This window comes from Notothenia rossii, assembly GCF_949606895.1.
Source record: "Notothenia rossii genome assembly, chromosome: 12".
NCBI lineage: Eukaryota > Metazoa > Chordata > Actinopteri > Perciformes > Nototheniidae > Notothenia > Notothenia rossii.
In genome coordinates, this window is record NC_136911.1 from 9,010,502 (window position 1) to 9,026,183 (window position 15,682).

General features: G+C 41.6%; 1 long non-coding RNA gene across 6 annotated transcripts in view; it reads right to left on the minus strand.

Annotated features, from left to right (window-relative positions):
- LOC307026720 overlaps positions 1 to 15,682 on the minus strand; it is a 197,170-nt gene that overhangs the window by 166,783 nt on the left and 14,705 nt on the right. For all 6 annotated transcript variants that reach the window (XR_013804434.1, XR_013804435.1, XR_013804436.1 and 3 more), the window contains exons 2-3: positions 13,362 to 13,482; positions 11,337 to 11,447 (exon numbers count right to left, since the gene is read on the minus strand). This is a non-coding gene — a long non-coding RNA (uncharacterized lncRNA). The remainder of the gene's footprint in view (positions 1 to 11,336; positions 11,448 to 13,361; positions 13,483 to 15,682) is intronic.

A 15,682-nucleotide genomic window follows, 5' to 3' on the forward strand; every position in this document is an offset into this window, starting at 1 on the left:
GATTCACTTTGTATGAAATTCTCAATATTTTGTATTTCTTTCTAGGTTACAAGACAGACAAAAAAGAACCGCTCGGGACTCATTGCTCCAAGGAGTGCAGTTTCCCGAAAAGGCAACGGCAGCTGAGGATTCCTTGCCATTACCGAGGGAGCTCCCTACTGAACCTGTGAGGCACGGACATGTTAGCCTGGAAATCCAGGAGCCTGACAATAGGGAGGGTGAGGCATTGATACGCCAGCGCCGCAGTGCCAGAACCTTCCACCTTCTATCTCCTGCATTTTGTCAGTACCCCCATGTCTCCAGCACCATATCCTGCCTCATGGCAGTACCCCATGCCTCCAGCACCATCTCCTGCCTCATGGCAGTACCCCATGCCTCCAGCACCATCTCCTGCCTCATGGCAGTTCCCCGTGCCTGCAGGCCCGGGTCACCTTCCACCTGCTCCATCTACTGCTTCATCTTCACAAGCCCCATTCCTCAGCATTCCTCAGTCGACAAATCCTCTGTTGACCTAAATAGGCGCAGGAAATGGCGGCATGAAAAGACAGCAAAAGAGGACCAGGTGCTAGCGGCAAGAGAGGAGCCACCGAAGAAGCGACTCATAAAAGAGGACTACCACTACCAATGCAAAAGCTGTGGTCAGTCGAAAAGAAAGAGCACTGGCCATACCCAGCTTAAGGGTAAATGGACAGACCATTGCAGAATGGAAAGGCTCTCTAGACAAGTAGTAAGCTCTTTTACTGTTGTTGTATAGAATGTATCCCTTTTATCTGTGTTCATAATAATGTTGTATAGAATGTACCCCTTTTATCTGTGTTCATAATAATGTTGTATAGAATGTATCCCTTTTATCTGTGTTCATAATAATGTTGTATATAATGTACCCCTTTTATCTGTGTTCATAATAATGTTGTATAGAAAATACCCCTTTTATCTGTGTTCATAATAATGTTGTATAGAAAGTACCCCTTTTATCTGTGTTCATAATAATGTTGTATAGAATGTACCCCTTTTATCTGTGTTCATAATAATGTTGTATAGAATGTACCCCTTTTATCTGTGTTCATAATAATGTTGTATAGAATGTACCCCTTTTATCTGTGTTCATAATAATGTTGTATAGAATGTATCCCTTTTATCTGTGTGTTCATAATAATGTTGTATATAATGTACCCCTTTTATCTGTGTTCATAATAATGTTGTATAAGATGTTTATCGTTGTCATGGCATTCCAGAAATAATAAAAATAATATGGGAAAGCATACGTTTACTTATGTTTTTTACGTTTCAACATTTTGTAAATGGGTGAAAATGAAATGGGTTTATTGGCCTGAGAGTACTATAAAGTCTCCTTTTTTTCTTCCCCCTCCCTTTGCCCCTCCTTTTCCTCTTTTTTTCCCCCCATGTAGCAATCCCTTTTGCCCCATTTTTGGCCGAGTGGTTAAGGCGATGGACTAGAAATCCATTGGGGTCTCCCTGCGCAGGTTCGAATCCTGCCGACAACGTGGTAACATTGTCATTGCCCAAAAGCCTTAGTCAACATTAAATTAGACTGATGTCTCAGAAGGTCTAACAACCTAAACGCATATGAGAGTTGTTGCAACTCATTTACTAAAGCCACGTAGTGGTCACTCGGTTCAACAAAGTGTTTAAAGTGTCCTTAAATAGGGATCATTGCCACACTTACTGGCTTTAATGGTTTGGGACACTATCAAATTGCCAGGTGTTAGAGAGCTCTCTTGACGACATTTTGAGAGGGAAAACAAGTTTCATTACATAAGCTTATCACATGTTTTTTCAGCTGTTAAATAAATATAGAAAGTGGAATATTTGTCTATTAAATATAGTTGAGTAGAAGTCAAAACTAGCATCAATTGCAAAATCTCAAAAGTACAAGTACTCCTTTAAAAAAAAGGAAAGGTACCGCAAAATTGTCAATGAGTACTGCCGTGGCTTCCTTCCTTGTATTTCCATCAAGCCACTAGACGCCTTAAACAGACAGTTCTAACTCGTTTCTTTCATTAAATTACTCACAGTTTGAAGTGTTGCTTGGCCTCCGATGGTTAAGAAGATGTTGCGTTGTGTTTGCTCAAAATAACATAACAAACATTTGCACATGCAACAAAGAATATAGGCCTTTACAATATTCAAAAGAAATAGGCAAAACTCAAAGTAAAATAACAAAACAACTTAGGTATTCTTTCTGTCTTGATAATACTTATAACTTAAAGGGTACTTGTACGGTAAGAGTACGGTATGTTACGGTAAGATAAGATAAGTATGTTTAAAAAACTGTTCCTTGACGGCGTCTCTCAACAGGTTGCCCATCACTGTGGCTTTAGCACCGGCGCCGTGGGAATTGTAGTCCTTTTATAGTGCGTTGACTACAGATGTCACAATTAGGTGGCCTTTCTTATAAAATCAAAATACTGGCTCTAACATACCGGCCCCTATTGTTATGGGCATCTTTAATAGAAATAAACAAAAAGTCAAAAAGAGCCAGACAAAGTCAGTCTTCATATTCTATTTGAGATAGACAGGGTGTCTTAATTGTCCATCTTCAGTTATTTCCTTATTCTAAGGCAGGCACCAGTAGGCATATTTTGCTTATTGGTCTTTCCAGCGTGTTGGTTTTTGTCTTAAGAAGAACACTCCGAATCAGTCTTCCAGATCCAGGACGCCAGGATCCAAGAGGTGCATTTGAATCCATGATTATTACGATGTCTCCAGGTATGAAGTTCCTTTTAATGCGATTCCATTGCTGTCTTTCTTGCAAAAGTGGTAGATATTCTTTGATCCACTATGTACTGCACTTGTCGCCAGCGGCGTCTTGAGTATGTATCTTGCTGATGGAATAAGCCTGGGGGCAACGAAGGTTTGACCTTGAGCTGCAGCAAATGGTTGGGTGTGAGAGGTTCCAAGTCATTTGGATCATTTGACACTGTAGTTATTGGTCGGCTGTTGAGAATTCCTTCAACTTCACACAGAACTGTTGAAAGGCTTTCGTCATCAAGTGTTTGTTGTTTTGTGATGGATAGCAGAATTTTCTTTACAAGCTGGATTAGTCTTTCCCATACTCCGCCATGATGTGCTCCGTAAGGAGGATTGAAGGTCCATTTCACATCCTTTTGCTGGAGGGCTTGTTCTATTTTGCTCAGATTCCACTCTTTTATAGATTCCTTCAGCTCTCTTTCAGCGGCAACGAAATTAGTCCCATTGTCTGATCTCATCTCCAATACTTGTTCTCTCCTGCTGATGAAACGTCTGCAGGCATTAATGCATGAATCTGTATCTAACGAATGAGCTACTTCCAAGTGCACCGCTCTGGTTGTTAGACAGGTAAAGATAACTCCATATCGTTTCACCATGCTTCATCCTCTTTTCACTTCCAGTGGGCCAAAGTAATCCACTCCAACATATGTGAATGGTGGTAGGTCTGGTGTAATTCTGTCCTTTGGCAGATCTGAAATGTTTTGTTCTCCTGCATTTCCATGCATGCGTCTGCACACAATACATTCAGATATTATTTTTCTGGCTAATGCATTGGCACATAGTATCCAGTATTTTTGTCTTAACCTGGATAACATGATTCCTTCCACTGTGACCAGCTTGTTGATGAATATCTCGAAGTATGGTTTTAGAGACATGGTGGTGTTTCCCAAGAATGGTTGGGTGCTTTGCTTCCTCAGGCATTGCCATTTTATTTAGCCTTCCTCCAACCTTTACCAGTTCATTCTCGTACACTGGATCCAATTTATACAGTGTGCTACTTCCTTTGATAGTTTTTCCCCTTTTCAAAGTTTCCACTTCCTCTGGAAAATACTTTTTGACAGAAAAACAACACTGCTGCTTCAGCCTTATCCAAGTTATCTTTAGAGAGTGTGAGACCTCTCATAGAGTCTTTAAACACTCATCTCCTTCTCAATCAGCTTTATTCGATTTGGTTATTTTGCTTGAGTAGAAGTAACTTCCTTCCTCTTCTTACTTAAAAGCAGCAAGAGATGTTTTACTTGAAGGAACCATGCAACTGCTCTTTTCAGTTTCCTCCAATCAGAGTAGTGATGCACTAGCTTGCTTGTGGCATTTAGGTCAGTTGCAATGGTTGGGTTCACGTTGAACTTTTCCTTCTTCACCTCTGGATCATCAGGATAGCTGTCATTGACCACTTTAAGTGCTTCCGGAAACTCCGGCCATTTGTCCTCAGGCTTTTTCAGAAACAATGGACCATTTATCCAAGTCTCACATTTCAGGAACGATTCTGCTGCCAATCCCCGAGAAGCATAATCTGCTGGATTCAGTTTAGTGTTGATGTATTTCCACTGTGATGTTGCTGTTGCTTCTCTGATCAGACTTATTCTGTTGGCTACAAATGTCTGAAACCTTAGCGTTTCATTCATGATGTATCTCAGAACAGATGTACTGTTAGTCCAGAAAATAGATTTGCATAATGGGATTTGCAGCTCGGTTCTGATCATCTTGTCCATGCTTACTGCCAGTACTGCTGCTGTGAGCTCCAATCTTGGGACAGTGACCATTTTCAGAGGCACGTCACGTGACTTTCCTGACATGAAGGATATGTGAACGTCTTCATCTTCATTTATCATCTTAAGGTAGGTGACAACACCATATCCAATCTCGCTTGCGTCACTGAAATGGTGCAATTGTGCAGATTTAATTTGTCCATAATTCTTTGGTTTGATACATCGATCAATTTTGAAGCTTTCCATCTGCTTTAATCCCATGAGCCATCTTTGCCACTGTTTCTTGGGATTCTCCGGGATTTCTTCGTCCCACCCACAATTGAGTTTGCACAACTCTTGTAGGACATGCTTTGCAGTGAAGATAAATGGTGAAAGAAATCCAAGTGGGTCATACACAGAGCAGACTGTTGAAAGGATGCCTCTCCTTGTGGCTGGTTGAGATTTTAAGCAGACTTGAAACTTGAAAACATCTTCCTCCACATGCCACTGTATCCCTAGGGCTCTTTCTATTGGAAGATTGTCTTGGGTCTCTAAGTCCAGGTTTTTTACCTCTTTGGGCTTTTCACTCTTTAGGATGGATGCCAGCACAGTTTTACTGTTGCTTGTCCACTTTGTCAGATTGAAACCTCCCTTTGCACAAAGGTCCTTGAGTTCTTCACATAACTTCACAGCTTGATCAGCAGAAGCGACAGATTTTAAGCAGTCGTCAACATAGAACATTTTTCCGACAGTGTCAACAGCTTCTGCAGAGAAATCATCTTTGTTGTCTTCAGCGGTTTTAGTGAGAGCATAGGTTGCACAACTTGCTGATGAAGTGGCACCAAATAGATGTACCGTCATCCTGTACTCAGCGAGAGGTAAACTGACATCTCCTCCTGGCCACCAAAGAAAGCGAAGATAATCTTGATCGGCAGGAGCTACCTTGACCTGATGGTACATCCCCTCGACATCAGCCATGAAAGCTATCTGTTCTTGTCTGAATGGAATGAGCACACCAAGTAGCGTGTTGGTAAGATTGGGACCCTGAATAAGCTTGTTATTTAATGAATATCCTTGATAAGATGCGGAACAATCGAACACTACACAAATCTTGCCCTTCTTTTGGTGATGAACCACATGATGTGGTATGTACCACACCTTTCCACTCTCAGGTTTGAGCTGCTCTTGGGGCAGTGGCTGAGCGTGACCTTTTGCTATCACAGCCTCCAAGAATGTTTTGTATTCATCATGGAAAACTTTGTTCCTTTTGAATTTCCTTTTTAATGATTCTGCTCTCTGCTCTGCAAGTTCGCGATTGTTTGGCATCATGATATTCTTCTGTTTAAATGGAAGTTCAAGCTGATAATGTCCATCTTTGATTTGAGCTGAATCTGACATGATCTTTAAAAATAGTTTGTCTTCAACTGACATCTCTTTCTTCTCATCACAATCTTTCTCTGGAAAGTCATGGTTGTATTGCTGCACCAGCAGCTCACCTAAATCTGTCACTGATATCCAATTAACAACAGCACATGAAGTATTCTCAGATTCAGTGGTTTCCTGATTCAGTCCATTCACAACCCAACCTAGGACTGTCTTAACGGCAAAGGGTCCTCCATTTTGACTGTTTATTATTTTCCACGGCTCCATTAGCTTGGGTGCATTTGTTCCTATAAGCAACCCAATTTCACAATCCAATTCAGGCAACTTAATCTCTCTTAGATATTTCCATTTATTTATGGTCTCTTGAGTGGGAATGTGCTCTTTTCCAGCAGGAATTTCCTCTTGTGTGTATACTTTAGGCAGCTGATAAAAATCATTGCCTTCAATGCAACTCACTTCAAGACCTTTGACAAAGGAAGTGTCAATCATTTTCTCCTGACCCATTGTTTTTAAGAGGATTTTTGTTCTCTTGGCTTTGGCATGCAAATCTTGTTGAAGGGCTTCAGTACAAAAACTTGCAGTGCTTCCCTGATCCATAAATGCGTACGTCTGCACAGTCTGGTTCGAGTTTGACAACTTTATTTGAACTGGGATAATTGGTAGGGTTTGTTGACCACCGGCCCCAGTGTGGCTTCTGCCATTTAAAAAGACTAATGCACTGCTTACAGAAGCTGCTTGGCTGTATTTATCAGAGTTGTCCTTTTGTTCAATCCTTTTCTTGTAGATGTGCAATATTGTTGGATGTTTCATTGAACAGACTTCACATTTCATTCTTTTCTGACAGTCTTTGCTTAGATGCCCTTTTGTTAGACAGCCAAAGCAAATTCCTTGTGCCTTTAAGCAGTCAATCTTTTCCTTGTGAGATTTGTTGTTCATCTTACATGTTTCAGAGATGTGTTCTCTTGCACAAAATACAAAGCGCTTCTGAACAGTAATGCCTTTATGGTCTGATTTGATGTTTTGGAAAGGTTTTTGCTCTTCATTGACTCCTGGGCTTGTCACAGTAACAAAACTACTTTCCTTATAATCATGGAGCAGGCTTATTGCTGGGTGATTTGTACACTTTAATATCTCTTTTTGGCATGACATCCTGTATGTCTCCAAACATGGGGTCTGATGCAATGCGTGTATGCTTTTCAATGAAGTCGACCAATATTGGAAACTTTGCTCTCGTCTTATTGTGTTCATAATATGCATATGCACTTGTTCTCCACTTTTCCCTAAGTTTAAATGGGAGTTTCATGATCACATTTCTCATGTTTGATGTGCTATTCATTTCATCCAAAAACTCAACATCTTCCATTGTGTTGCAACATCCACGAAGAAAGATAGCATAAGAATGCAATTCTTTTCTATCTTCACTCTTGATGGCATTCCAGTTCAACATTTTGTCCAAACAAGCTGCTGCGATTAAGAGTTGATGTCCATAGTTCTCTTGGAGCAGTCTTTTGGCTTCCAAAAAGCCCTTTTTAGAATCCATGTATTGGCAACTTTTGACCAAGTCTTTATCTTGGCCTTCTGTATACTGCTCTAGAAAGAACAGCCTGTCTTTGTAATTGTCAGTTTTATCTTCCATTGTATGTTCGAACATTCTGATGAATGAAAGGTACTGTAATGGCTCTCCTTTAAAGATGGGTATTTCTCTGGATGGGAGTAATGTTAAGCGTTGCTCCTTCATTAGCATTTCAGTGATTTCGTTTTGTCTCTGCATGACTTGAATAAAGTCATTGCTTTCTGTCCGAGAGCTTTGTCTGACTTGGATGGAGTGATGCTGCTGTGCTGATGCTGCTGTCCTTGTTGTAGGCCCTGGTTGTAATACTTGAACATGTCCACTACGGGCTGCATGAATTGAGTTCATTGAATTGAAGTCTATGAAACTCTTTTTATTATCCTTCTCCACAGGTTTTCCTTGGCTCTCTTCATCCTGGAAATCATCATTTTCATCTGGCTGACCCGTGTCATACTGCTCCTCCCCCACACGAGGGTCAGGATCGGAGTCATCATACTCAGAAGCTTCCAATGTTTTAATTTTGGCTGTTGCAGCATCAATATCAGTTTGAAGCTCAAGCTTTTCCCTTTTAGCTCTGAGATTGGCTTTCATTGCTTCCAGGTCAGCTTCTTGTTTTTCAAGTGAGTGTTTCTGTGATAAGGCAGCAGCGCGTGATATAAGCGCAGCTCTCTCTGCCTCTGCCTTTCTTCTTACTGATGAAGCTGTTGTAGATTTATTGCTCAGTCAACATGATCACTTTCTTGTTCTTGCTCCGACAGCATTTCTTGCACTGAGTAATGTGAGTTTGAAAACTCTTTGGAGAGTATTTGAAAAACCCCACGACAACCTTGCATCTCAATGATATTCCCATAATCAATCATGAGTGAATCAATCTCATTCTTTTTCCTTGAGACTTGACCCAATTTCGTTTTCCTTTTTTTAATTAATTGCGCCAGTTTATCTTCCAAAGCCTTTTCTGTAGGTCTTATTGTTCTTTTTGGTCTGACGTCAGCATTTTCCACAGGCACTTCACGTTCATTCCCGTTTGGGTCCATAGGAGTTTCATTCGTTTCCACATTTTCCTTTTCAGCCATTGTTATGCTTTATTGTCATTAAACATCCACTTGTAAACAGCTGTCCTTATTTTAATTTTGCGCTTTGTTAGTGTGCGGCTTGGATCCGCGGCAGTGAGCCAGATAGACAAACTTATTAAAGCGCTTTTCAAGATGTGCTCCTTGAGTTACGTTCCACACTTTATTCATAAGCGAATTTTTTCCACTTCCAGCATTTAGACTATACTGTATTGCAACATCCACAACATGCGGCACAAGCCTTTTTCCACAGAAATCCATGTTGTCACAATCCAGAAAGTCAATGCGGTCCTTCCTTGTTCACTATGAAGTCCGTGATTTGTAAACTCAGGATTCACATCCGCTAGTATCCATTCATTTCCAAGAGTATTTCTTTCATGATAATAATATGGTGGCAACCATTTAATTCCACACGTATTTGTCCGTCACGAGAGTTTTTAACAATGCCGTGGCTTCCTTCCTTGTATTTCCATCAAGCCACTAGACGCCTTAAACAGACATTTCTAACTCGTTTCTTTCCTTAAATTACTCACAGTTTGAAGTGTTGATTGGCCTCCGATGGTTAAGAAGATGTTGCGTTGTGTTTGCTCAAAATAACATAACAAACATTTGCACATGCAACAAAGAATATAGGCCTTTACAATATTCAAAAGAAATAGGCAAAACTCAAAGTAAAATAACAAAACAACTTAGGTATTCTTTCTGTCTTGATAATGCTTATAACTTAAAGGGTACTTGTACGGTAAGAGTACGGTATGTTACGGTAGGATAAGATAAGTACGTTTAAAAACTGTTCCTCGACGGCGTCTCTCAACAGGTTGCCCATCACTGTAGCTTTAGCACCGGCGCCGTGGGAATTGTAGTCCTTTTATAGTGCGTTGACTACAGGCGTCACAATTAGGTGGCCTTTCTTATCAAATCAAAAATACTGGCTCTAACAAGTACATTGAAGTAAATTCATTTAGTTACTTTTCACCACTCCATTGATTACATTCGAGTCGAGCCTGTCGAGTACGGCTGTGCTGAGGTGAATTTTCCCCGGAGACGTCGCAGAGAGACGGAGCATGGCAGATGTTGGGGCCGGGGCCTGCTTCCACCTGGGCGTGTGCTGCTGTGCGGAGGAGGATTTACCCCAGCAGGGGCCTGCTTTCCACCTGTCCTGATTCTGCTGTTGCGGAGGCCTGCTCCCACCTGTCGTGAGGAGATTTTACCCCGGCTTGGGGCCTGCTTTCCACCTGTCCTGGTTCTGCTGTTGCAGAGGCCTGCTCCCATCTGTCGTGTGTGCTGAGTATGTGTCGTGTGTGCTGTGCTGAGGAGACTTTACCCCGGGGATACCACGGAGAGACCGGAGCGCTTCCACGCTGCTGCTTTCGCCTGTCCTTTGCTGCTGTGCTGAGGAGGATTTTGCCCCGGGAACATCGCGGATACTGTGTGCTGGTCTGGGAAAATGGCCCATATTGTGATTATGTTGTGCCTGTTAACTGTTTTGTAATTCAATGCAATCCCTCTCCGTCGAGGCAGGCACTGTAATTCTCTCCAGTAGTCCACCAGCAGATGACAAACACCCACCTCTCCGTCTCTTCCAAGGAACGAGGGGAGGGGGGTGCGGCAGAGTTTCAGTTAGATTTGTTTTTGCCGGTCAACATGTCCGTTAAAGTTAAAATCTTCCGGACAAAATTAGAAAAGTGCCGGTCAAAGGTCTTCTTTGTTATTTGTTGAGCTTTAAAACAAATGAATAATGACTCTATATAAATCATATAAGAATAAAACACGGAGGACGGAGATCTCTTTTTCTCCCCCTCTTCTGAGAGCCCAGCAGCTGATCTCAAAGCACGCTCCCCTCTCCTGCAGGGGGGCGTGGCCAGCTGCAGCTCATTTGCATTAAAGCTACGTCACAGAATCAGCCCCTGCAAAAACAGGGCTGGAAAGAGCAAATAGAGCGAAATGAGGCATGGCTAAAATGCAGGATCCGTTTGGTATTTTGAAAAAAAAAACTATATTTATATAGGTATGGCCCTACAATATATTGTTCAAATATAGCATGATAGGTCCACTTTAAGTGTTTACGGCTAGAACGGTGCCATTATATGTATTATATATAACAACTTTACTCTAAGAGCCTCCTGCAGACATCCTGCTGAATACACAGACACACAGCTGCGAGGGGGGATTCAGCTAGACGACTGTATACGGAGACGATAGGTTGGGACGTGTCACGTGTGCCACATTTCACCAATGACGTCATAGGAGCCAAATCCTGGATCTTTTTTTGTGGGTAAGGAGGAAAGGAGAGAGGGTTGCAGACTTTGTGAGTCTCCTTACACCGGGGACACATATTTATGTATAAAAGACATCAAAAAGTGTATTTTGCATAATAGGTCCCCTTTAAGCTGTCTTTGACTCTTTGCTGTAACTATTGTAAATGTCCACTCTGTGGGACGAATAAAGATATTCTGATTCAGATTCGGATTGTCCCTTAATGGAACTGCTGTCTTCATTACTGCAGCCTAGTTTGAAAATGTCTTCGTCACACAGTTCAGTTTGTTTTCCTTAATCCCTCAGAAAAATTATGCTCAACAGGTTGTCGTGGCCGAGTGGTTAAGGCGATGGACTAGAAATCCATTGGGGTCTCCCCGCGCAGGTTCGAATCCTGCCGACAACGTAATAACATTTTCACTGCCCAAAAGCCTTTGGCCCACTGCCAGATGCTTGAGTGCAGAGTATATTTAAATTCAGTCTAAAATTCTATTAAAACTTTATGGCAGTGACTTTTACACATTCATCCACAGAACATACTAGATAGGGAATACAACTTAAAACATCAGTTCATAATGATATTGTTTTTAATGTTACCTTAGTATGTATGAGGGTACTTTTGCTGATGATCCTCCTGTTCCTCAATGGAACTGCTGTCTGCGTTACTGCAGCCTAGTTTGAACTCTTCTTCTTGTTTTTGTTTTTTTACTATGTGTAAAAAACACAGATATAATCAATGTACTTGTGTAATTCATGAAATATAATAGATTAACCTACCCACTAACAGCAGTTATAATTTAAATGAACTCCATCTGTAACATTAAAGAAATAAACACAATAATGCATTACTATTATTTAGACCCTCCAGAAAAATGCGATTCTGCAAATGCAGAATTTACCGCATAATCAGCAAAAAGGCGCAGATTTTTAAAAGGCCGCATATTTATCAAAAGGTCGCATAATCGCCGTATTTTTCCACACAAAGTAAAAAAAAAAAAAAAAGAAGAAGTTAACTCGTCTTGACGAGTAGTGATGATGACGCGACATCAGCCCGCGCATCACAGAAGGCAAACACCGTCGTGTGAACGTGTGGAATTCACACACCAAGATGAACAAATCGAATCCATCACATTTACCCACGAACATTTCTGCTAAAGACCGGGCAAAGCAGTACCCCAATGTCTTGCACGAAAGTGGGGGGAAACTGTTCTGCACCCCGTGCAACTGTGTGTTGGAGCGATAGACTGTATATATAAATGGACGTAGGGTCTGTGACATCACCCGTAGGATTCTGCAGAGTTGCCGAGAAGCCCTTAGTAGGCGGAGTCGGCCACTAACGGCTCGACATTGACGTCAGAGTTCAACTCCCGCCTTCTCCAAATAAGGGCAAAGACGAGGAGCCGAGGCGGGACCTGCTGCCACCGAGCTGGAAGTTCCAGAGCTAGCTGAAGCTACACAGCTAAGCTAACATGCTCCCCATCTGCACACTGCCGTGGCATTTTACGTTTCTAAGGTAAGCGGAACTGAAACTACTGCTCCCCAACGGCGCTCCCAACAACAACAACGGGGGACTGCGTCGGGTCGATGATCGTGTTGCTTTTAATCATACGAAGTCAGATTAAATAAAATAACGACTTCTCCAAGCTTATACTTTTCTCCAGAGTGCCGTGGTTCATTGTTTATTAATGTGTTTCAGCGGCATTTACCGACCGCTGCATTGCTGCTCGTCCACTGGAGTTTATTCTCCCGTTAGCTCCGGGTTAGCTAATACTTTAGAGCGGCCTCTCTAAAGTATTCACTGTCTGACTGTCACACAAGCAGCTGATACATATCCCCAGTTCCCCTTAAGTGAATGTGTGTCAGTCTGAATTGACGCTGTTTGGCATCACAACGCTGTTATTAAAGTGTCTCTGGTATAAAATGGGTGATGTTAGCATAGCAACCGAAGGTAAACTGACTACTTGTTATTGCTATCCTATTGTGGCATAAGCCGTTTTCTACAGGCACATTTTACAGGCGTATTTTTCATTATGATTCTACTTGTGATAGTCGGACACGACAACCTGTGCAGCCCATGCATTGATTCCATCCGATAGCCGCTATAATACAAAACAAAACGTCTGCCTGCTCTCCACAATGATCAATAACAGCGAACGGATGGTCAAAGTAAGGTGCAAATAAACAGAATCACACAAAGCCTGGTTAGTGTTGCCTGACTTTATAAAGTGTGTTTGTTTTTTATAAGTGTGTGGTTGCCTTCTAGTCACTTTGCTCAGCACTACTGCTTGTAGGCAGGCATGACGAGACTCTTTAGTCGACCCATATTCAGGGGAGGTGGGTTTAGTTTCCTGCACGCCTCGACGTAAGAGAGACGTAAGCGACGCCGCCTCTTAGCTCCGAAGCTCTTGCCTCTAGACCGACAATTTTTTGGAGCTGGAAGTGAAGCGGATTCCGGAGCTAAGAGGCGGCGCCGCTGCGGTGTGAACAGGAAAAAACGGTACTTTTCAGGCTCCAGCTCCGAGCTGGAGCTGAAAACGCGTTGGTGTGAAAGGGGCATTAGTAACTAAGTGGCGGCACTGTGACATCAGCTTTGTTACTTCTACCAGAAAATGTAACACTCACCTGTAGGACAGCAGTCATCTTTGTATAACTGCACCAGTGATACTGCATCAAAACACAGGCAGGCACACAATAGTAACTTTTCGGCCTCTCCTCACAGTAAATCCAAGTCTCTCATCTCTTCCTATGGACAAAAAAGATCAGGGAAAAAGCAAGAACATTTTTCAAGCATGTTATGTTTTAATTGATTCCCCATGCTAGTTAGAGTAATTAGAGTCCACCACTCTTCTACCAACAGCACATTGTCTCTACCGCTTCTCTTGCGCTGTGCAGTCTCCCTTGCTGTAATCCACACAACCACCAAGCTTTTTGCATGAAAATGCAAATAAGCATATGAACTCATCCAAAGAAATTGTTTTGATTGTTTTGATACCAGGTTTATTTCTTGTTGTTAGTGAATTGTCAACGGGTTTGTCAATTCTACACAGTCCGCCCCTGAAAAAGGTCTATGCACACGTTGTTATTAACAATAGTAATACAAAGAACAGTGTTTCCCATACATCGACATACAAACCCTGTTTGCACCATATCAACAGAGATATTGTTGGAAAGCTCCGTCTCTCCTGCACAATCTCATCGGATCCAAATATGGTAATTTCCTTTGTATCAGCAACCAATCGTGAAAGTACAAAGGTATGAAGGTATATATGGTGCAAAATGCGAGAGCGTGTAAAACCTGATGTGAGCACTTGCAGAAAAAAAATCTGAGCTTGTGTGTATACATTTACACTTGTATAAAATATCCACGTAACTGTGAACCAAATGTACACTTGTATAAAAATATCCACGTAAGTCACAAAAGAAAAAAAAGTGTTGTAGCTTGTAGGAAAAAAATGAACTTAGTGATGAAATATTCACTTGCAGAAAAATACATATTTTTAAAATATATTTTACATTACAACTGCAACTTGGTTATTACAACCTCTCAAATCAGTCATTACAACTTGACAAATCTGCTCTGTGGCAGTATAAACCGACGAATCTGCGGTCTTGACTTTTGCTACACTTCTTGCGATAAATGTATCGCAAAAGTAATTTTCACCTGTAGATCAGCTGTAGATGTGGGGGGAGGGAAGGGGGTTGGAGCGAAGGGGCGGAGCTATCAGAACGACGAGGCTTGACTGCGGGGCTAACATGACATTAACTAACATGAGAAATGTCCACTTCAGTGGCACGTACATACACCAAACCTTCCAGTTATATTCCTATCAATATTCTGAAGGTTTTTACAGAAGGGGTTGTTTATATATCATTCATAACCTGAATTATATCATATTTTATAACTAAAAACATGGCGAAAATTGATATTTTAGGGCTGTTGACAGTATTTTCTGATTTATGGAGTGATAAAAAGATATCCAAAATCCCTTCTGTAAAAACTTTAGATTCTAATATGACTACAAAATGAAACAAGAATTTCGAACCTGACTTTATCCGATGTTCAGAATTGTGTTCCTGAAAGTAGGTCTGCTCAATTAATCATATTTTAAAATCGCGATTACGTCTTGCAACGATTACGAAAACAACGTAATCAAAATAAAACGATTATTTTTGTATTATTACTTCTTTTTTTTTTTCCGGGGAGGCGCGCCTCACACTTTGAAAACTGCTGATCTAGAGAATTCAATCAGCTCTTATCATGGCTGCCACTGAATTACTTCTGGGTAATTTCACGCCGTTAGGAAGGTTCCTAAGCTAAACTGACAATTCGACCGCAACCCTGCTTTCAATCACTCACCTGCATCCGATTGTGTCAATAGTTCTCCCCATTCACAATCAAATGCCCACGTTTACCGTTTTCTAGACTAGACACGGGTATATGATCCTAAGTTAAAACAATTGAGGCCTGTACTACGAAGCAGGATTTTCGCTTAGCGGGCTAACTTCAGGGAAAACTCGGGCTTTCCGGTCCTACGACGCTGGTTCTCTTTTTAGCGGGCTAGGTCTCCATGGTAACTTATGCTGTGCGGCTAACCTGGTCGGGACCAGGTTAGGTTGCAGGCTAAGAGATCAACTCAGTGAAAGCAATGCCTGCTGACCAATCAGAGCTCAGTGTGCAGAGTTTAAAGTGATCAAGTCATATTACAGGAGAAAGGAAATACAGTTTAAAGTGGACCTATCATGCTATATTTGAATAATATATTGTAGGGCCATACCTCTATAAAGGTATATTTATACGTTTTATTTTTCAAAATACCAAACAGATCATGCATTTTATCCATTCCTCATTTCGTTCAATTTAACACTGCTTTTCATGCTCGGATTCAGTGAGAACAGCACCATCTGGTGGCCTGAAATATGTACTACAGCGTCTCCAGCGATTT